At 39.7% G+C, this 18595-nt stretch overlaps 1 long non-coding RNA gene across 1 annotated transcript in view; it reads right to left on the bottom strand.

Moving 5' to 3' along the window:
• The window catches only part of LOC138724375 (uncharacterized), a 104161-nt gene extending 86308 nt beyond the window's left edge, over positions 1–17853 (bottom strand). Inside the window, exon 1 of the long non-coding RNA XR_011338011.1 lies at positions 17796–17853. This is a non-coding gene — a long non-coding RNA (uncharacterized lncRNA). The remainder of the gene's footprint in view (positions 1–17795) is intronic.
• Positions 17854–18595: the final 742 nt, after the last annotated feature.

Raw genomic sequence — 18595 nt, 5'->3', positions numbered from 1 at the left:
ATACACAGCGACTCACCCTTGGCAAGTAGCTAAAAGGCAGAAACTGCTGCCATTTGCACTCAAAGGCAAGTTTACCAGGAAAACATAATCCAGAGTGGGAAAGAAGGTAAAAGATCCTGGCAAAAGCAGAGTTCCTTCATTCTAATAGAGAGAATGCGGTTGCAACTTCCTCCCATCTCTTACTCCTCAGAACAGTGAGAGGTTTTCCATGTGCCCAAGACTTAAGTGATGGGAGTATGGAGCCACTATAAGGCTCCAGAGATTACATATGGAAGAATAAGGAAAAGAGTACAAGGCAGAGCATTTTGTTTTCAAGTTTTGCCAGCATTATTCCTTAGAGAGAGGGAGGAGTCTTTCTTTTTTGGAGTGTGGGTGGAAAAATATCAGATCTAGCCAAGATACTGCCAAGTTTTCAAGTAAGCTTTCTGAAGCCGTGACATTACAAATGGCATTTTTTTGGGGGGGGGCTCAGTTTCCCAGCTGTAAAAAGACAATTTGTTTCATGGAAGCTGTAAATGGTTATTATTTAGTGTGAGCCATTATAAATAACCATTGAGGAGTGGTGGGTTCTGAACAAGACAACAGTCTGTGAAAAGTAGATCATGTCTCAGTGCTGAGAATGTGTTTCTTCTCAAGAACGAAACCCATTAGAGCTTAAAACTTTCCCAAGTCTTAGTTCCAGCTGAACAGGAAAGTTTGACATTTCAAAGATTCCTGGGAACACAAACCATTCTTATAAGTAATTTTTAAAGTGGAAAAACATTCATTCTGAAGCTATTTTTTTAATGTGAGGGAAACGGGATGTCCATCTCCAAGGGTTCCCTATGCTGTTCTACACTAGGAGGAACTGAGGACATTTGGACATAAGGAAATTTCTAGCTCTTTTCTCATGCTGTGGTAAGAACAGCCAAGAAGTCCTCAGAGCCCTCATTTAGCTGAGGCTCTTAGAGTGTTCAGTACAAAGACAAGATCATGATCCCTAATTCTGAGGCTCCCTGGAGCAAGGATATCAGACCATCAAAAGGCCTCCAGTAGTAAAACTAAGCCATCTGGTACACAGTGTTTTGTCCAGAAACCTGGTATTTTGGTCCAGCTTTCCAGAAACCCAAATAGTTTCCATAAAACATTAATTTTGGGGTAAATTTGTACTGTCTGATGAAATCCTTTTAACTGAGAAAGGGCTAGCTATGGAGTCCCATTCATCTTTCTGCACAGGAAGGAATGGACTATATAAATGTCTGTGCTAACACTACAGCAGGAGGCTCAGATAAAGAGTAGGGATGTGGTGGGGGACACTGAAGTAACAGAAGGCTAGCAGCCCCATGCTGTCCAAGTGGAAATATTTCTAGGTGTACACTGCTTAAAAATATCTGCTCTGTCCATCTTGCATCTCATGTTATATCTGCAAAAGAAAACAGATTGGCCAAAGGAGGCAATTGTCATTTAGGACAATCAACGGTGTTACCACAGGCTTTCAGGGGAAGGTCTTTCATGAAGGCTGGCATAAATTTAACTCCCTACGCAGCTCAATAGCTACTAAAATGTGATTCTCAGCAAATAGCCTAAAGTGAATGGAGCAAATAAGTAGAATTTAGAATTGAAAGAAATCGAAAATTACAAATTGTGCACAAAATATTAACCATCAAAAAAACAAACATGCAGAATTAAATATCAGACCTCCTGAAAAATACTGAAGGTTCCGTTGCCTAAGCACAGTTATAAGCTCTAAAATGTGTGTTGAGTTCCAGGTCTTGGCAATATTTTCCAAGGCTCTTGGGACACACACATACCACGTTCTAATCCACACCCTGTTGATCGTTACTGCTGGTTTATATGGTACAGGTTAAATAAACTGATGAAGATCAAACGTAAAAGGAAAGGCTGATTTTGAATCTGCAGTAAGTCATCTTCTAAATGTAAAATCATCACATCTGACATTAATCTGTCGATACCCTTAGCACATTAAACAAGAACAGTAGAAGCTGTTCTAATTTTTATCATCTTTTATTATCTTTTCCTTCTTTTTTTTTTCCTAAGTGCCAGCAGAAATTTCAGAGGATACAAACTCTTCAAAAGTGTAAAAATGTTTTAAACACAAAAGTAACTGGGCATTATTGCATCACTTGATATCTGTGTTTACATTACCAGTTGACAGAATCTTGCTCTCAACTTCTAGACAATCTGTTGTAATAAACCAACCTTCCTGTACAATGTCTGAAAAAGCATTATTATCCATACAGCTTTCAGGAATAACACAAAGTGGAGAGTTCTACCACTTTTTTGAAATCTTGTTTATTTTCCACCATGCAATAGGTCATGCTTGGATATATACTCTAATTCTCCTTTAAGCAAAAGCATCTCTTTAAGGCGTGCCTCATGACCAAACTGTCAGAAAAGCATACTGATGATTAGCAATCATTGTGTGCTACCATTTTCCCCACAAAAATAAGCAGGAGCAAAGATTATTTCTTGAATGTGAAGTGGGTAACATCTAATGAACATCCTGAGCAACAAACACCGATAACCACAATCATTGCTACCGAATAATTCTATATCAAGAGAGCACAGGGAAAGCGTATGATTTCTATCCTCGTGAACTAGTGTGTACTAGATAAAAAAAAAATAATTTTAAAAGGCCTTTAAAACTTTGCTTTGAGATGCTGCATTTTGCCTTGACAAGTGAGCCTTCTGAAGAGAAATTTCTGGAGTGAATATGGCTGAAATTAGCCCACTGAAATGATTACTTGTAACTTAGTTGTCACTTAGGAATTTGGATGCCATCAGTACCTGCTGCAGCTACTCTGGAATGACCTCATCATTAAAGGTTAAACTTTCACTGTGACAGGTAGATCAGTTCCTAAATTCAGTTTGGTTATCCTTTGCAGCTGACGTATGTTTTCTTAGGCTGGATTAACCCTCCTACATGGGGAAATGTTGCTTTGTAATGGTAATTAAGAATAGTCTATATATACTAGGTTTTAGTCCTGGGCTAACTCCTTTCCAAGAAAACTGCATAACCAGAGGTATTGACAGAAGCTAGTGAGATTCACTGGCAGATTTCCTTCTGTGCAGGGTATAATAAAACTGTGTTTTTAAATCAGCAAGGTATTCTTATAGAAAACACGTGGATATTTATTACTTTCCTGTAGTCTAGCTTCATTATTCAGGAGAATCATAGAATCATAGAATAACCAGGTTGGAAGAGACCCACTCCATCATTGAGTCCAACCATTCCTATCAAACACTAAACCATGCCCCTTAGCACCTCGTCCACCCATGCCTTAAACACCTCCAGGGAAGGTGACTCAACCACCTCCCTGGGCAGCCTGTTCAGGTGCCCAATGACCCTTTCCGTGAATAATTTTTTCCTAATGTCCAGCCTAAATCTCCCCTGGTGGAGCTTGAGGCCATTCCCTCTCATCCTGTCCCCTGTCACTTGGGAGAAGAGCCCAGCTCCCTCCTCTCCACAACCTCCTTTCAGGTAGTTGTAGAGAGGTTTCCCCTCAGCCTCCTCTTCTCCAGGCTAAACACCCCCAGCTCTCTCAGCCGTTCCTCATAAGGCCTGTTCTCCAGCCCCCTCACCAGCTTCGTTGCTCTTCTCTGGACAACATCTTTCTTGTGGTGAGGGGTCCAGAACTGAACACAGTATTCGAGGAGCGGTCTCACGAGTGCCGAGTACAGAGGGAGGATAACCTCCCTGGCCCTGCTGGTCACGCCGTTTCTGATCCAAGCCAAGATGCCATTGGCCTTCTTGGCCACCTGGGCCACTGCTGGCTCATGTTCAGTTGGTGTCAACCAACACGCCCAGGTCCCTCTCCTCCAGGCAGCTTTCTAGACAGACTTCTCCTAGTCTGTAGCTGCACAGGGTTGTTGTGCCCCAAGTGCAGGACCCGGCATTTGGCCTTGTTAAACCTCATGCCGTTGGACTCAGCCCAGCAGTCCAGCCTGTCCAGATCCCTTTGCAGAGCCTCCCTACCCTCCAGCAGATCGACACTTCCACCCAGCTTAGTGTCATCCGCAAACTTGCTAAGGGTGCACTCGATGCCTTCATCCAGATCATTGATAAAGACATTGAACAGGGCTGGACCCAGCACTGAGCCCTGGGGAACCCCACTTGTCACTGGCCTCCAGCTGGATTTCACACCATTTCCCACCACTCTCTGGGCCCTCCAGCCAACCAGTTTTCCACCCAGGAGAGTGTGCGCCTGTCCAGGCCAGAGGTGACAGTTTCTCAAGCAGAACGCTGTGAGAAACTGTGACAAAGGCTTTACTGAAGTCCAGCAAGATACATCCACAGCCTTTCCCTCATCCAGCAGCCAAGTCACTTTGTCATAGAAGGCGATCAGGTTAGTTTGGCAAGACCTGCCTTTTGTGAACCTGTGTTGACTGGGCCTGATCACCCGGTTCTCTTGCATGTGCTGCATGATAGCACTCAAGATCACCTGCTCCATGACTTTCCCTGGCACTGAGGTCAGACTGACAGGCCTGTAGTTCCCTGGATCCTCCCTGTGACCCTTCTTGTAGATGGGAAGCAAGGTCATTCAGAGTTATGGCACTTGTCTTCCTAAGTAACCATTTTGTGTGATGAAGCCTTAATTTCTTGTAAATGGCTAAACATCTGCCTAGGGATGGCAGGTTGTGAATGAACTAATTCTTCTGCTTAGCTTGTGTGTAGCTTTTGCTTTATTTTATTATTTTATTTGCTTTATTAAACTACCTTTATCTTGACTGACAAGTTTTATCACTTTTATTCTGCTAATTCTCTCCTCCATCCCACTGGATGGGTAAGTAGAAGAAGTGTTTACTTGAATTTTTATACTACTGCATCAGTTGCCTGAGTTTGGCATTGCTGAACATTCTGCACTGGACAATTTATCATGGAAGAACAAGCTCAGAGGAGAGAGGAAGGAAGGGAGTGGGGTTATTCTTTCCATAAAACTAGACCTTTTTAAAAAAATGTAAATATCTGTAGTCACTTGTTTTGCTGAATAAAGATGAGACTCATCTGTCTAGTACTGTTGAATCAACAACAGGTTTAGAAGCCTGCAATACTGAAGGAGAACAGAAATGTATCGAATGTCAGGGCCGAGTGCACTCCATACAAAAAGAAGGTGATACATTCCTCCTTGGGAAAGATTCCAGTTCACAGAATAAGGCTAGGACTAACCCATTCTAAGCTGAAATAGCTTTGCTGCCCACTGAGAAATTGTTCCTCTTCCCTTTGTGAAAATGAACCCTTTAAAAAACCCGTGAAAATAAAAATCTGGACTAAACTCCGTTGGTTCTATGTCATGAACTGTAGCAATATCATCATAAAAGCAAGAACTGGCACTAGTAGCACAAAATACAAAGAAACGTCACTCCAGTAAAAGCTAATATAATAAGAATTTGTCTTAAAATGCATTCCCAGGGATGTTTCAACACAGTACTAACATGACCACCTCCCATAGCTTAACAAAGCCTTAGAACAGCCAAAAGAAATAAAAAATGTCTTCAAATAAAACATTAAAAAAGGAAAACAGAAGCAAAGTAAATATTAATCCTGGTTAGAACAGACTGTTACATGTTCAATTGGACACAGCTGCTTAACAACTATTGAGTAAAGTTACACAACTTGTACAGAACCACGCTGGCTCTGTCTTTTGCCAGTACGATGATGCATACTAGAGCTTACTTTGTGTGCAAATCATCATCAAATTAAAGAACATGGCAACTTCACTCTGCAGAAAATCAGGAGAGCAATAACCCACACTGCCTCTTTGATATCAACAGAAGTGCCATCCCGTTCCTCTCAGAAGAGCAACTTCCTTCTCTAAACAATACCACGTTTGATCTCTTTTTTTCCTTTCTCATGGGCCAGTTGTGAATCAAACTTCGAGCTGAAGCTCAGGGTTAGGAGTCTCTCTATTACCAAAAGGGCTGATTGCCCTCCTAGGTAACCTCAAATGCCTCATGTATCCTCTTATATACCTTAGTCTATCATAGAATAATGATTTAATATTTATTTGTTGGTGGAAAATCGTATGGAATACATCTGTAAGCAGTAAACACTTGGCTCCTGCCTTTCTCTCAGAATTGCCAAGGACAAGTGTTGTAAGGCTTCCTGCACAGCTTCTCATGAGAACAATCCAGTAAGTCAGGAAAAAAGTAACGAAAATGGGGATGTGGACTGAGTATGTTTTCCTGAACAGTGAGGGAATTCATAATCCAACAAAAGTCAAGTGTTTCTGGAGAAAATTATCTCTTTTTCTCTTATTACACCTGCAGGAATTCATCACTAAGTCTATTTTTTCCTACTGGAGAAGCAGTTCTGTGCCATCTTGGCCATGAAACAGTAAGAGATGGCTTAGAAGAGCCTGAAATCTCATTGTGAGTAAGATCTGGGAATCACTGTATTCTGGCAAGGGGATTTTATATCAGCAAAAGTACAGACTTTACTGTAGGATATGACTTCAAGTTTGGTCATATGAGAAGAGATTACTGCAGTCTCATGTGGAGACAGATTTCTTGGTGTTCTATAGCTTAGAAAACCATAGCAATTCACAGCAGAGTAATACTCCCATACTGCTTATAGCAGATGTGGCTATGTTGACACACAGTTTCAGTGTTTGTTTTCTTAACATTTTGATTATATTTTGCCAATATTTTATTTTGAAGGTAAAAATACTACTTAAATGGATCCCACACTTTTCATTGCTTGTTGCTTTAAAAAGAGACTTATCAGATGGCTTGTGTTAGAGAATTTTCATAGCCCTTTCTTGGCCTAAAATGAGAATTCACTTCAGAAAAGCAGAAAGATACTCCTGCTGGAGCTAGAACTGGTGAGGTTTCTAGGTTTAACACATTTGAGAAAAGCCCAGGTGCGGTAAACAGCACGGTGTGATTAAGACTGGACAGGTGCTACCACAAGAATAAAGGCTGTGGTACATCTAGCAATGATTGAGGGCGGTTTGTGTTTTGATTCACAAACTTATTAATATGACTCATCCGTATGTTACCAAATATCACACCCCGCAAGTGAAAATTGAAACATATGCCTGTGAGATATAAAAAGGAGCTTTTAGGAGGGGCCTTGGCAGAATGGGAGGGAGGGGTAAGAGCAGAGAAACAGGCTTTTCTTGCTGTTTGCTTTATCAGGTTAAATGAATGCATTACAAATTTCAGGTAAATAATAATAGGCAAATCCCAGGCTTTTTTTCAGCTAGCTTACCTTCCAGTCCCTAACAGAGGATGAGACAAGGATTGAAAGACAATGTATGGGGCCACCATAGCACTGTGCAGAAAATAAGCATCCCTTGAAGCATTCTGTTTCTGATTCTTCCAATTTCCCATTCCTTCGGCCTTTCCCTAATCCCAGTGCTACCTCAGGGTCCATGCAAGGGCAGAGGACCGTGCATAGGTATAAAAAGGGAGCCTGTTTGAGTCTTCCACTGAGTTTAGACCAACACTTATTACAGTTCCTTAACCATTTCACATAGGAAGAATTCACCAAACTGGTGGCAAATTATACAGGGAAATTGAATTCCTTTCTACGTCTCTTTTTTCCAGTTATTTTCAGGAAGAACACCACTAGATGGCACTGGGAACTGTAACCACCCCGGACGGAGCCCTTCCAATACAGCCTCTTGCCTGAAAGGGCTGCTGATGAACTGCCTGCCCTGGTTTGAACACAGCAGCAGAGGAGGCAGGCAGGGCAAAGAGCACAACACATTGCTCCTACCTAGTCTCGTGATAGCAGTAGTTCTTTTCTATCGGATTAAAACTGAACAATCAGCGGTTTACTGCTCTTTAAACCACATGCTCAAAATTGTATCAGCTATCAGGCACAACAAATATAAAGCAACGATAAAATAATCAGGGACTAATGTTACTATGCACATTAGCAGCAGCATTGTGTTCAGTTCTTTCAGATTCTGGGCATGGGGAGGAACACTGAATTAGTATTATATTCCTTATCCTAGCCTGACTAAAGCTGACTAAAAATATAGAGCAATTATATTTTGCATAAGGTTATAGTTCATAGAGGATGAACAAACCTTCTGTGAAATTGAATGAAAACACATTTGACCAAGGGACTCCCATGACTGTATGCACACTCTAAATATATGTCATCAATATAATTGAGGTCATCAGCGTGTATACCAAGTTTGTGATCTCAGTTGTTAAGTATACAGTACGTTTGCATCCAATCATGTAATATTTGAAATACCATACATCACATGTCTAAAATAAAATTCTGCAATGCACACAAAAGCAGGTATTTGTCATCCTAAATTCAATATGTGAAATGTATGCTACTTGTAGAGCGTATGTTAGATATCTTCCCCTCCCCTTCTCTCCATGTGAGAAACTGGCACAGTTATTGTCTCTGAGCAGATGATCTTCATGTGAACAGTCAGTCCTGCAGCCAGTTCCACATTGGTGAAGACACATTAGTTCATTCATTCCTAGGGTTCACCTCTGAAAGTTCCTTTAATGCTGCACCTTAAGTTAGTCAGGCTGAGACTCAAAAGGATGTCTGTCAGCCTAACCTCTCAAGGCACAATTTTCTGAGTAGAAGTATTTCTTGGGTTTGAGGCCCAATTCTTCAGTTATGTCTCACCACATGCACTGGCAGTCCCAGGAGGTAATTTTTTAATCATTTTGTGATACTCAAAAGCAAATTCAGACACCCAAAAGTTAAGCAACCAAAAGTTAAGAGTCTGTGAAAAGTTCCTTTGGAATTTAATCACAGACTCAGTGTAATGAAAAGAAGTCATTTCCCTATGCTGCTATTTAGAATTCTCTTATGCATCAGCCAAGATGTTACACCCATGACACAGGTCTAATAATTTGCAACAGCAAGCAATTCCTGAGCATGCAACCATGCAGCTGGGAAAAGCAGACAATGTCTCTGAGAAGAGACCAATTAAGGACTATGTTTATTGTTCTAACGATGACCAGCAATCTACCCAGCAATACATGAGAAGTCATTCCGCAGAGACATAAAGGTAAGGTCCAGTCTGGTAGGCTGGTGGGTGCAGGTCCTTGACAAGCCACAGAGAAATGTGCAAAAAATTATAGCTTGCTACACACTGTGAATTCTTATAAGCAGGGAGAGACAATTTATGTACAATAGCTACATTATTGGAAGATTGTGTGTATGAAGAAATGAACACCTCATCAATGCAGAGCAGTCTCAAGAGAAACCAATGATTACTGAGTAGCTGAAAATAAACCCAACTGACTTCAGCCTCAAAGGTTCCCCCATATGTTACTGCATTTCTACCCCCTTTCTTCTGTACCTTTAAAAACCTTCCCTGAAAGACATGTGCATGCTAGAAATGGATTTCTCATTTTTAATCCTGAAAGACTTGAGGATTTATCAAGACGAGCCATATCAGTAAGAGAAAGACTTTCCCTTTTCAGAGAAGAAAGATTTCTCACTTTTTTAACATGTTCATGTTAGAGAAGCCAGGAAGCCTCTGGTTTCCTTTTACCAGTATGAACAGCTAGAATGAAATAACTATGAGACTGAGAGCCCACTTTCAGAACCTAGTCAATGCGCTTGCTTCTATTAATATTAGTAATCCATGGATACACAGAAGAGAGGAAAAAATTTGTAGCTCTCTTAAGAGGTGGAAAACACTGCACAAATATTGATCTCCTTCTTCCTCCCCATGCCTTAGATCATTAAATATTAACACTGCCAGTACATTAATGGTCTAAACTTTCACACAAGTAGCAACTTATATAACAAATTTTAGAGAATAGAAGATAAACATCTACTGTGTTAATTGCTTAAATGAGTAGAGAAGATAGTAGGAATCAGCACAATTGCATAGAAGCCATAGGGAAGCATTATTGGATCCAGAATCATCTCCACAGTCAAAAATGAGCTCTGCTTGCTCTTTGCTCCTCTTCCCAGTTGGGTTCTTCACCCTAGCTTTCTGTTCATTGTAGACAGGCAGCAGGGAAAGGGGAATGGGGGAACATGTTTGAGGCCAGAATGTCTGCCACCAGGGGGAGGAAAAAAGAACTACTTTCTCAAGAAATCCTCTGGTTCAATAGAAGGCAGGCAATGAAGGATCAGCGAACATAGCTACGTGAAGACCTTTCAATGGAGATTTAGTAGACCTACACTGACTTGCTGTGATGGGTTAGAAACTACTGTGAAACCGTGTCTTGACAAACCTTTGACTGAATAGGCAGGTTTACATTTTGTTATTGGGGGAGAGTGCAGGGAACTTCAAGCATTTTGTAAGACTGCAGCCAAGATATTATCCTAATATTATTTTCCCTTACTTTAGGTACAGATGTTTTCAATATGTGAGCATTAACACTCTGCCTTTCTAATTATGCAGGCCTAGACCCTTACATCATCTTTAAGAGGTTATAAATTTAGTGTAATAAATCTCAGTTAAAACATTTAATGCAAAGAGTATTCAGCACTAAGCAGATATTACTTTTAAATTCCACGTTTGTAGGGGTCATATGTTTCCACAAGATTTTGAGAACAGCAAATTCTTTCTTGCATGTAAAAACCACAATGTGGGTGTTTCATGCCTAGAGAATGTTCTCAAGAAGGTTTGAACATTGAAGGATGAATGTTCAAAACGGTATTAGAAAATAATGTGAGATTCATTAGCATCTTTCTTCTTCTGCCATGAAATCAATTCTCCCTGTATCCAAGCTGTTGGAGAAACCTCAGCTGTAAGCCTTGAATTGTCGATTACCAGTGATCTCTGCAAGGTAAGGCAGGTAAACATCCCTATTTCCTTCGGTCGTTGGCTTTGTTGGCCTGAACGTGTAAGGTGCGCATTCAGGCCAACATTCAGCAATAGCCACTGCAGCATTTCCGAAAAAGGGGGAGCTCAGGGGTTCAACACTAAAGATGTGCTCCTAGCTTATGAAGGCAAATTATCTAGTTGAAAACTTAAATGGGATATTGGCTTGAAGTGGTCTGGAGAAAGTCTGGAGTGTGAAAAGACTTGTTGGTCGTATCTCAGCTGCCAACACATCTCCAAGTTGATAAAAAAAGAGGAAAAGAAACTTTTCAAAGATGCTTCTTTACTGTAAATCACCTTCCTTTTATGAGGTTTAAGAGACTGCTGAACAATTTTTAAGGCTGACTGACTCTCCATATCTTCGCTTGGTTTGTTTTGAATGAACAACAAAATGAATTGGAGTCTTCAAGTGATTAATTACTCAAGTCCTTATGATTATTTTTCTTTACACCCTCATAACAATACCCGATATTACATTTGTACAGATGTATTGTATTCTTGTATTTGATGTGTGATAGGAATTATTTTCCTATGAAAATGAAAGCTTGACAGGTCCTAAGATATCAGCAGTGCATTTTCTGAATTTACCACTAGACTGATGGATGAAAGAATATTATTTACTGATTCATTCTTCAGCATTTACAAGATAGTTTATAGATGCTTCTATAGCACTATTGGAAATTTATGTTGACACTGATAGAGTAGCAGACACAAACACAGCAAACAAGCCAGTCTCTGAATGAATTAAACCCATGAGCCTGCAGAAATAAGTACAGATTTTGTAGCATAAGCTGGAATTAAATTTTGGGTTGTTTAGTGTGCTGGTTATTTACTGCATCTTTTCCATTAGCTGTCTTTATGGCATGTCTGGAGTCTGCTCCAGGAAGGTCTAGGCTGGACATTCCCTTATAAGCACTGGAGGAACATTCCTGCAACAGCAAGAATAGGTAGATGGAGGGAATTATTTACAGACCCTTTCTTCAATTCCAATTGATACATATGTAGGAGATGCCAAAGAAGACAGCAAGTCAGTCATGGGAGCTTTCAGGAGCATTCCATGTAGGTGTTAAAATGTTCAGTTAAGCACACGTGCCCCAGTCACCTACATCTTTGCCATCCGGACAAGAGTACGTCAAGCCAGGACTGAAAGCAAGAACAAAACAGCACTGAGGCCTTGATGACCACATAGTATGTATGATGGCAAAGTTATTTCAGACAAGTTCTAGTCTGATTCTGTGGTCTAAGAGCTGATAGTCCTGTCAACCCTATCTTATCCCTGTTTCCTCTCTGCAGAATGAAGCTTGCAGCTTCCTTCCACACCCTCTTTGTTCTCAGTGTCCCGCACTTGACTTCATAATTACTTCATGAGACTAAACTTATTCCACAGCAACAAGATAGAGTTTTCTGTAGAGTTTCCCAAAGGAAAGCTTGAGGGTGTGTTTGCCTACAGTTATATAAATAACCTGACCTATTTCAAATACCATTTTTCAGTTCTTCCAGGCACAAGTGCTCACACCTTCACTTGGGGAGTTTCATCACAAGATCCTCTGTGCTTTTAGGATTTCTTTTTTTTTAAAGGCCAACATCAGCTCCCATAATAAGGCCTTTATGCTTCCATGCTGGCAATGGCAAAACCTAACAAAATGTCACTGCTTTGGGATATGATAGGCTTTTCTGGCAAAGTTATCCTGTTCTTTTGTCTTAGAATAAGTCTGATCCATAGATAATCTTCTCAGATTAAGTCAAAATGGACTTTGGAAACAATAATCGTTATGCTGGAGGCTGCTCAAGCACATAAGAACTCAGATATGTAAGGTTTTACTCACCTTTCAGAAAATGGCAGATGTAAATGTAGATTCTATCACTTAAGAATATCACTTGTATTTCTGGCATTCCTCAGAAGATTTCTGAGCCTTAAATCAATTAAAAAGTGAAATAGGGTTGTACTTTCTTGATACACATCTTCCTTGCTGCTAAATAAAGTTAAACTTTAAGTCTGCCCAAAGTAATTAATTCTCCTCAAGATTTGATTATAAAACTATTGACAATAAGTCTTTATTACTTTTCCCAGTACAGTAACAATACCCAGTTCGCTGTTCTCTATGTAATAGTAATAAACTGCTTGGAAAATTAGTATTCTTTAAGAGTATTTGAATGACGGCTGCATCTATTTCATATCACACATGTAAATGTCTTTGGACAACTCAGAATCATCTTGTCCATAAAATTTTTCTTCAACAGCATGAACAGTAAGAACCTGAAGGCTTGACTAGTGTTCTATCTCAATCTTGTTCCTTCTTTGAGATGCCTGAACTAAATAATTATTCAAAGGCTCTAATTATTACATCTGCTTTTCGAGTGTAATTATTTTTACATGTAGAGGAGTCTTGTCATTGTGTAAAGAAAGACATAACCCATAAATCAAGAATGTGCTTTTAAACAAAACTATTTCCAAGTAAAAACTACTCCAAAGTAATCACTGAATACAGTCGAAAAAATAGAAAGAAGCAAAAAAATAGTCTAACTTTACAAAGGATGTAACATCGCATTTTGGAGCAGTAAAGTCAGAGCCACTAAACAAGTTACCACCTATCAGCAGAGCTGGTGTAACTGGCATTATTGTCCAAGTAAACACTCAGGCTCAGCTTAAACTGTTCTTAAGGAGGCACCGTGTTTCAACTCGACTAATTTAGTCTGAAGAGAAGGATGAATAAATCTAACCAGAGTTTTGTGCTATTTTGACTAGATTGTTTCTGACATCTAAATGAGACTGAGAATGCTGCTCTATTTAGGTTGACAGTACAGCAAACTGAAATATGACCAGCTCCTCTCTGCCCTGATACATCATCTAGAGGGCTGACGTGCTTCACATGAGCCCGTGATTTATTCCCGTAAGTAAACAAGGCTCATTAGACCAGGATGCGGTAACAGCAAGCACTTGAAAACACGAGACCTTTGGATCTAGTCCAAGGGCTAGGAATCATTTTCATTTAGTAATGCTCTCACATGAGCAAGTTAATCATAGAATCATAGAATCACCAGGTTGGAAGAGACCCACTGGATCATCAAGTCCAACCAGAAGGCCACAGCTGAAAGATGCTCAACACTGTTCCAGATCCCCACAAGCCTGCAGTGGCATGGAAGGGCCTATTGATACCTGGGAGGGCTTTGTAGGAGGGGTTGTGCAATCACTAATAACATCCACCATCAATAATCTTTCCAGACCCGCCCAGCAAAAGTCCACAGTGGTGTTGAATCTCATATTGGAACTAATTACAGAAGTCTTGACTACTGGGGGGAAAAAATTGATTTTTGGAGGGGTATCTCTATTCATATTAAGATTTTCTAAAATATTACTAGCAATGAGAACAACAGTGCCCTCCAATTGTGAAAAAGCTCCAAAGCTGCTGATGAGAGGGAAGAACCTGGTACCTTTTTTGTTCTGATTAGAGACAAGCTATTCAAAACACAAGCCTTTGCAGTAATATTTTCTCTTTCCCAGTCTTTTGAGCCTGTTAAATTTCTTTTCCCTGCTTACACTGTTCTGAACTCTCTATAGAGATCTCCCTTCCCATGGAAAATCATTTTGTATCCAGATGAGGCAGAGGGAATATAAAACAATTCTTTGGACAGGAAGTAACAATTTCTTACAGCCACTCAGAAAAAAAAAAATATTTGTTGTGTTTTTAAAAAAAAAAAAGAAAAAGAGAAAAAAAAGGCTAAAAATCCATAGGATTTTTCTGAAATCACAGTCAGGCAGAAGGGAGTAGATTTCAAGGTAAAACTTCTACGCTAAGTTCTTTACTCATTAGTGTGTACATACCTGCCATTTCTCTATATTTGTCTCAAAAGGCATAGCTCATCATATAGGCTCCTACATATGTGCTAAGAAATAATAACATTACATGACAGGTAGAAGAATGGAATCCTATCTTTGCTGCATGTACAACACAACATGCAGCACTAATGTATACAGATAGCTAGGGTTACCCCATTCATATATGTTTAATATACTTTTCCATATTTACAGATTTTTGCTTTTTGCATTCAAAGCACTGATCTTTTTGCAAACATTATTCTTCTGCAGAGAACAGTGAAGCTTCTTTACCAGTAGGAACTGTGGGAGTTTTTACAAAGAATACTCCTTACATTGGAAAATAACTTTTGTCCAATTAGCTTAGATAATTAAATACAACTATCAGCAAAGGACATTCTTCAAAACATCCATGTTTTCATTATTTTGGACATGTGGTTACCAGTGTATTACAATATGTTCTGCATCAGGACTGGAGCAGAAAGGATTCCTAGTATTTGACGTTTAGAGCTGAATCTCACACTACGATTATGTGACTCTCACAGTATGATTCATATTATTGTTTCTCCAATGATGACATTAAAAAAGACCTTCTTTTAACCTGGGAGTCAGGAGGGAAATTAACGTTTCACTGACCAAAGTCTGAATACTTCTCCAGCCAGGCATCCTATTTAGAGATGTTTGCTCTTTACCTCAGACACACACACTGCATTCCCTGGTGTCATGTGCCCAATTCCAAAACCCATTAGAAAGTCACGAGGTAAAGGGCGCGTGAGTGTGACTGCATAAACCACCCACGAGCTAGTGGGACACCTTCATATCTCTGCAACCCTGTCTTCATAACATCACCAGCCCAGCCTCTTCTCCTGTTCATAAACATGGAAACAAGAGTGTCTTGGCCACCTACAAATTTTACCAGACAAAGCATTCAGGAGAGGGGGTTAAAGAAGTAATAGTCGTCCACTTCCACTGGGCCAGTTTTCCTTGCTGCCAGTTGGGTTAGATAGTTCTGTTCAGCTCTGCCAGGCTTTTAAAACAACGTGTGAATACAAGGATGCACTTCTAGTGCATCCCTAAAGCAGCTGCTGTAACAGGCAAATTAACTGATAGCTCTGCTAGACAGGAGTAGGAGTGAAGGGCTCAGTGTCTGTTCATGATAGGGAATTTAAAATATTTTAGCCAACAGAGTCTTGTTTTTTCAGCTCTTCCAGCTGCAGAAGGGACAAGGTAACAAAGCTGCATGGCTCCCCTAATACTCTGCAGTATATTTCCCCCAGTAACCTTTAGGCACTCATTTTACTGCAAGTAATAAAGAGGAAAGAGTCTGTTAAAAAAAAACCAAACAAACAAACAAACAAAAACTAAAAAACAAGAACGAAAGTGTTATCCATGGTCCACGGCAGGACTCAGAGTTCTGCAATGTGTAACACTGTTTCATTTCTCAAAATGATCATGAATATTTTGCTCTGTTCAAGTACGTCACTTAGTAATTAAGCTGCCATTTCAAGATCAGCAAGTACCCTATCAAGTGAAATTTTGTAACTAAAAAGTACATGACAAAAATCTGTATAACAATCTAGGTGTTCCAGCATTAAATGTCTGTGTTTCCAGATAACTTATACTTTATAAGCTTGAAGATTTTGTTCTTTAGCATTTTACATCATGTTTAACTACCTAAATTGCAAGCCACTGCTCCCAGCAGCCATAATGAAAAAGACCTCAAAACCCCAAAAGCGAATCCATTGAATTTTCATCATCATCATTCATCATGATTTGTACTGTAAATGCTTCTGAAATTTTTCCAGCCCCAGAGCAAGATAATCAAATACATAGCGAGACTTTCTGTAGCTCATTTCTCAGTTTATTGTTATTAATTTGATGGTACCCACTAGGTCAGTATTTTTGTTGTTTGCAAAACACTACAATGGTTTGCATTTCTGTTGTATGTGCCACAAGGAATCTTCAGAAATGTGCCTGCTTTTTTTCCACATTTCAATAAGCATGGGATAGAAACTGAGAGGTAAAGTCCAGTGTTTGCAGACAAATTTTCATTACAAGTTGAAAGTTTTATGATTAACAAACAGCTTTAGTAAAGTCCTCCTAACCTGAAATCTGGCTACTTTTAAAAAGAGTACTTGTTTGACTCTCTCTGAATTACTGCTCTTAGAACAAGGCCACCTGGGGATAATGAACAGCTGATTTAATTTTTAATCAGCATTTAAAAGCCTTTTAAGTGGAGCTCATTTTCATTAGTTTAAATAAAGAACACCTCAAAAAGCAAAAGGTCATTAAACCTCTGGAAGTACCTTCATGCCAAGATTGTATCTTAACATAGGTCCTTTTAAGAGGCTATTGAGGGATTTATTAAATATAATGTGAAAAATTGCTCAGTTCTGTAGTCAAACAGAGCCTCATAAAGGGATCTATTGTCTCATCAATGCCTTACACAGGAAATTGCTGTAAGAATGGACTCTGAGCCCACCTTTGAAGTCTGAAAGCATCTTTGTAGTGACCTCACTGCACAAGGTATTTGGAGCTCAGTTTCAGTGATGCCTAGGAAGACTGTGCATCTCGCAGGATGGGGTGTGAAGAGTAGCACTACTGTAATAAGGACCCAGCTGCTTGTTAAGAAGGAATATTTTGCCTCTAAGTATTTTGATATCAGACTTGACCATTTTCTAATCTGCAGTCAGATTGAGCGCTTACGAGAGGGTTGTACACACTTGGTTCTGCATCCCTTTTTACTCTGTTCAACCCAAGCTTCAGATTTACATTATAAGACTATTCTTTAAGTTTTTAATAAAACATTGTCAAGCATAAATAAATATGGATACAATCAAGGATTGGGAAATCCATTCAGTAAACAGATGGCTACCAAGTCTCAGTTCCACCGTTTCATTCTCAGTTTTGTTCTATTTCTGGAGCTGTCTGGGTTTGGTAGTTGTTTAGTTTTAGTTATTCTAATAAGCCTGTAAACATATTCTAGAACATTACTTATAACTTCAGGGTGAGAGCTTCAGCTCTAGTGATGCTCATTTTCCACCAGCAATCAGCAAATTGAATGAGATTCAAGAGACATTCAGCATTGTCTAGGATATTTAACACTGCAGCCAGCAAAGCTACCAGATTCAGGCTAGCTGCATAGTGCTGCTTCTTGTTAGGGAATTTATAGTAGTATAAAAGGATATGGACAAAAAAAAGAAGACACACTACACCATCTCTTATCAGCCAGAAGGTCTAGGTGAGAAATATCAAAGAATAGCCACAGCCTCTGGAAAAATTTTTTAAAAAAAATTAAATTAAAAGGGCAGAGTGCTCTACAGAGACTTTCCAGCATCCTCAACACTTTGTAGCAAGTCAGAACCAAGATAAATGTTCCTAGTGCCCTCACTAACTGGAAGAAAAAATACTTGCAAACTCAAAAGCTTCTACTTCAGGGAAGATTTAAAACAGCACCTCCACCACCCGCAGAGGTCAAGCTGGGATTCATCTGAATACGCTGGTTTTCTGTCCCTGGCAACTGCTCAGCTGAAGTGTTGTTTCTTATCACAGTTCTCCCTGCTGATGTGTTATGTGAGCTAGGAACTCAACAGGGAGATGGTAAGCATCCTAGAGTAAGCTCACATCAGACTAAGCTCAGGGAACTCGGTGACCCTCAGTGTTATGCTCCACTCATCCATTATCCACACGTGACTCCTGTGGGGTTCAACAATTCTTCCAGTATTAAAACACTCCATTCATAAATTCTATCCAAATCAGTCAGAATTTCTGGTTTGAGATAGTGCTTTGTACACTGTCTGTATATGTGAAATAGACTTAAGAATCTGATTGAAATTCTACATAGCATGAATGGAACAATCTCTGTGCCGAGGTTTCTTGTCAGAAACATCAACTTCACTTTCTTACACCAGTCTTTTAGATGGCTTAACTATCTATGCAGGAGACAGGTCTAATGAAAATTAATTCCCCCTAATCACTAAGGATTTGAGGTTGTAGATTTGCAAAACTAAATCTC

Source organism: Phaenicophaeus curvirostris, chromosome 9 (assembly GCF_032191515.1).
Source record: "Phaenicophaeus curvirostris isolate KB17595 chromosome 9, BPBGC_Pcur_1.0, whole genome shotgun sequence".
NCBI classification, from domain to species: Eukaryota; Metazoa; Chordata; class Aves; order Cuculiformes; family Cuculidae; genus Phaenicophaeus; species Phaenicophaeus curvirostris.
This window is presented reverse-complemented; position numbering and strand designations above follow the sequence as displayed.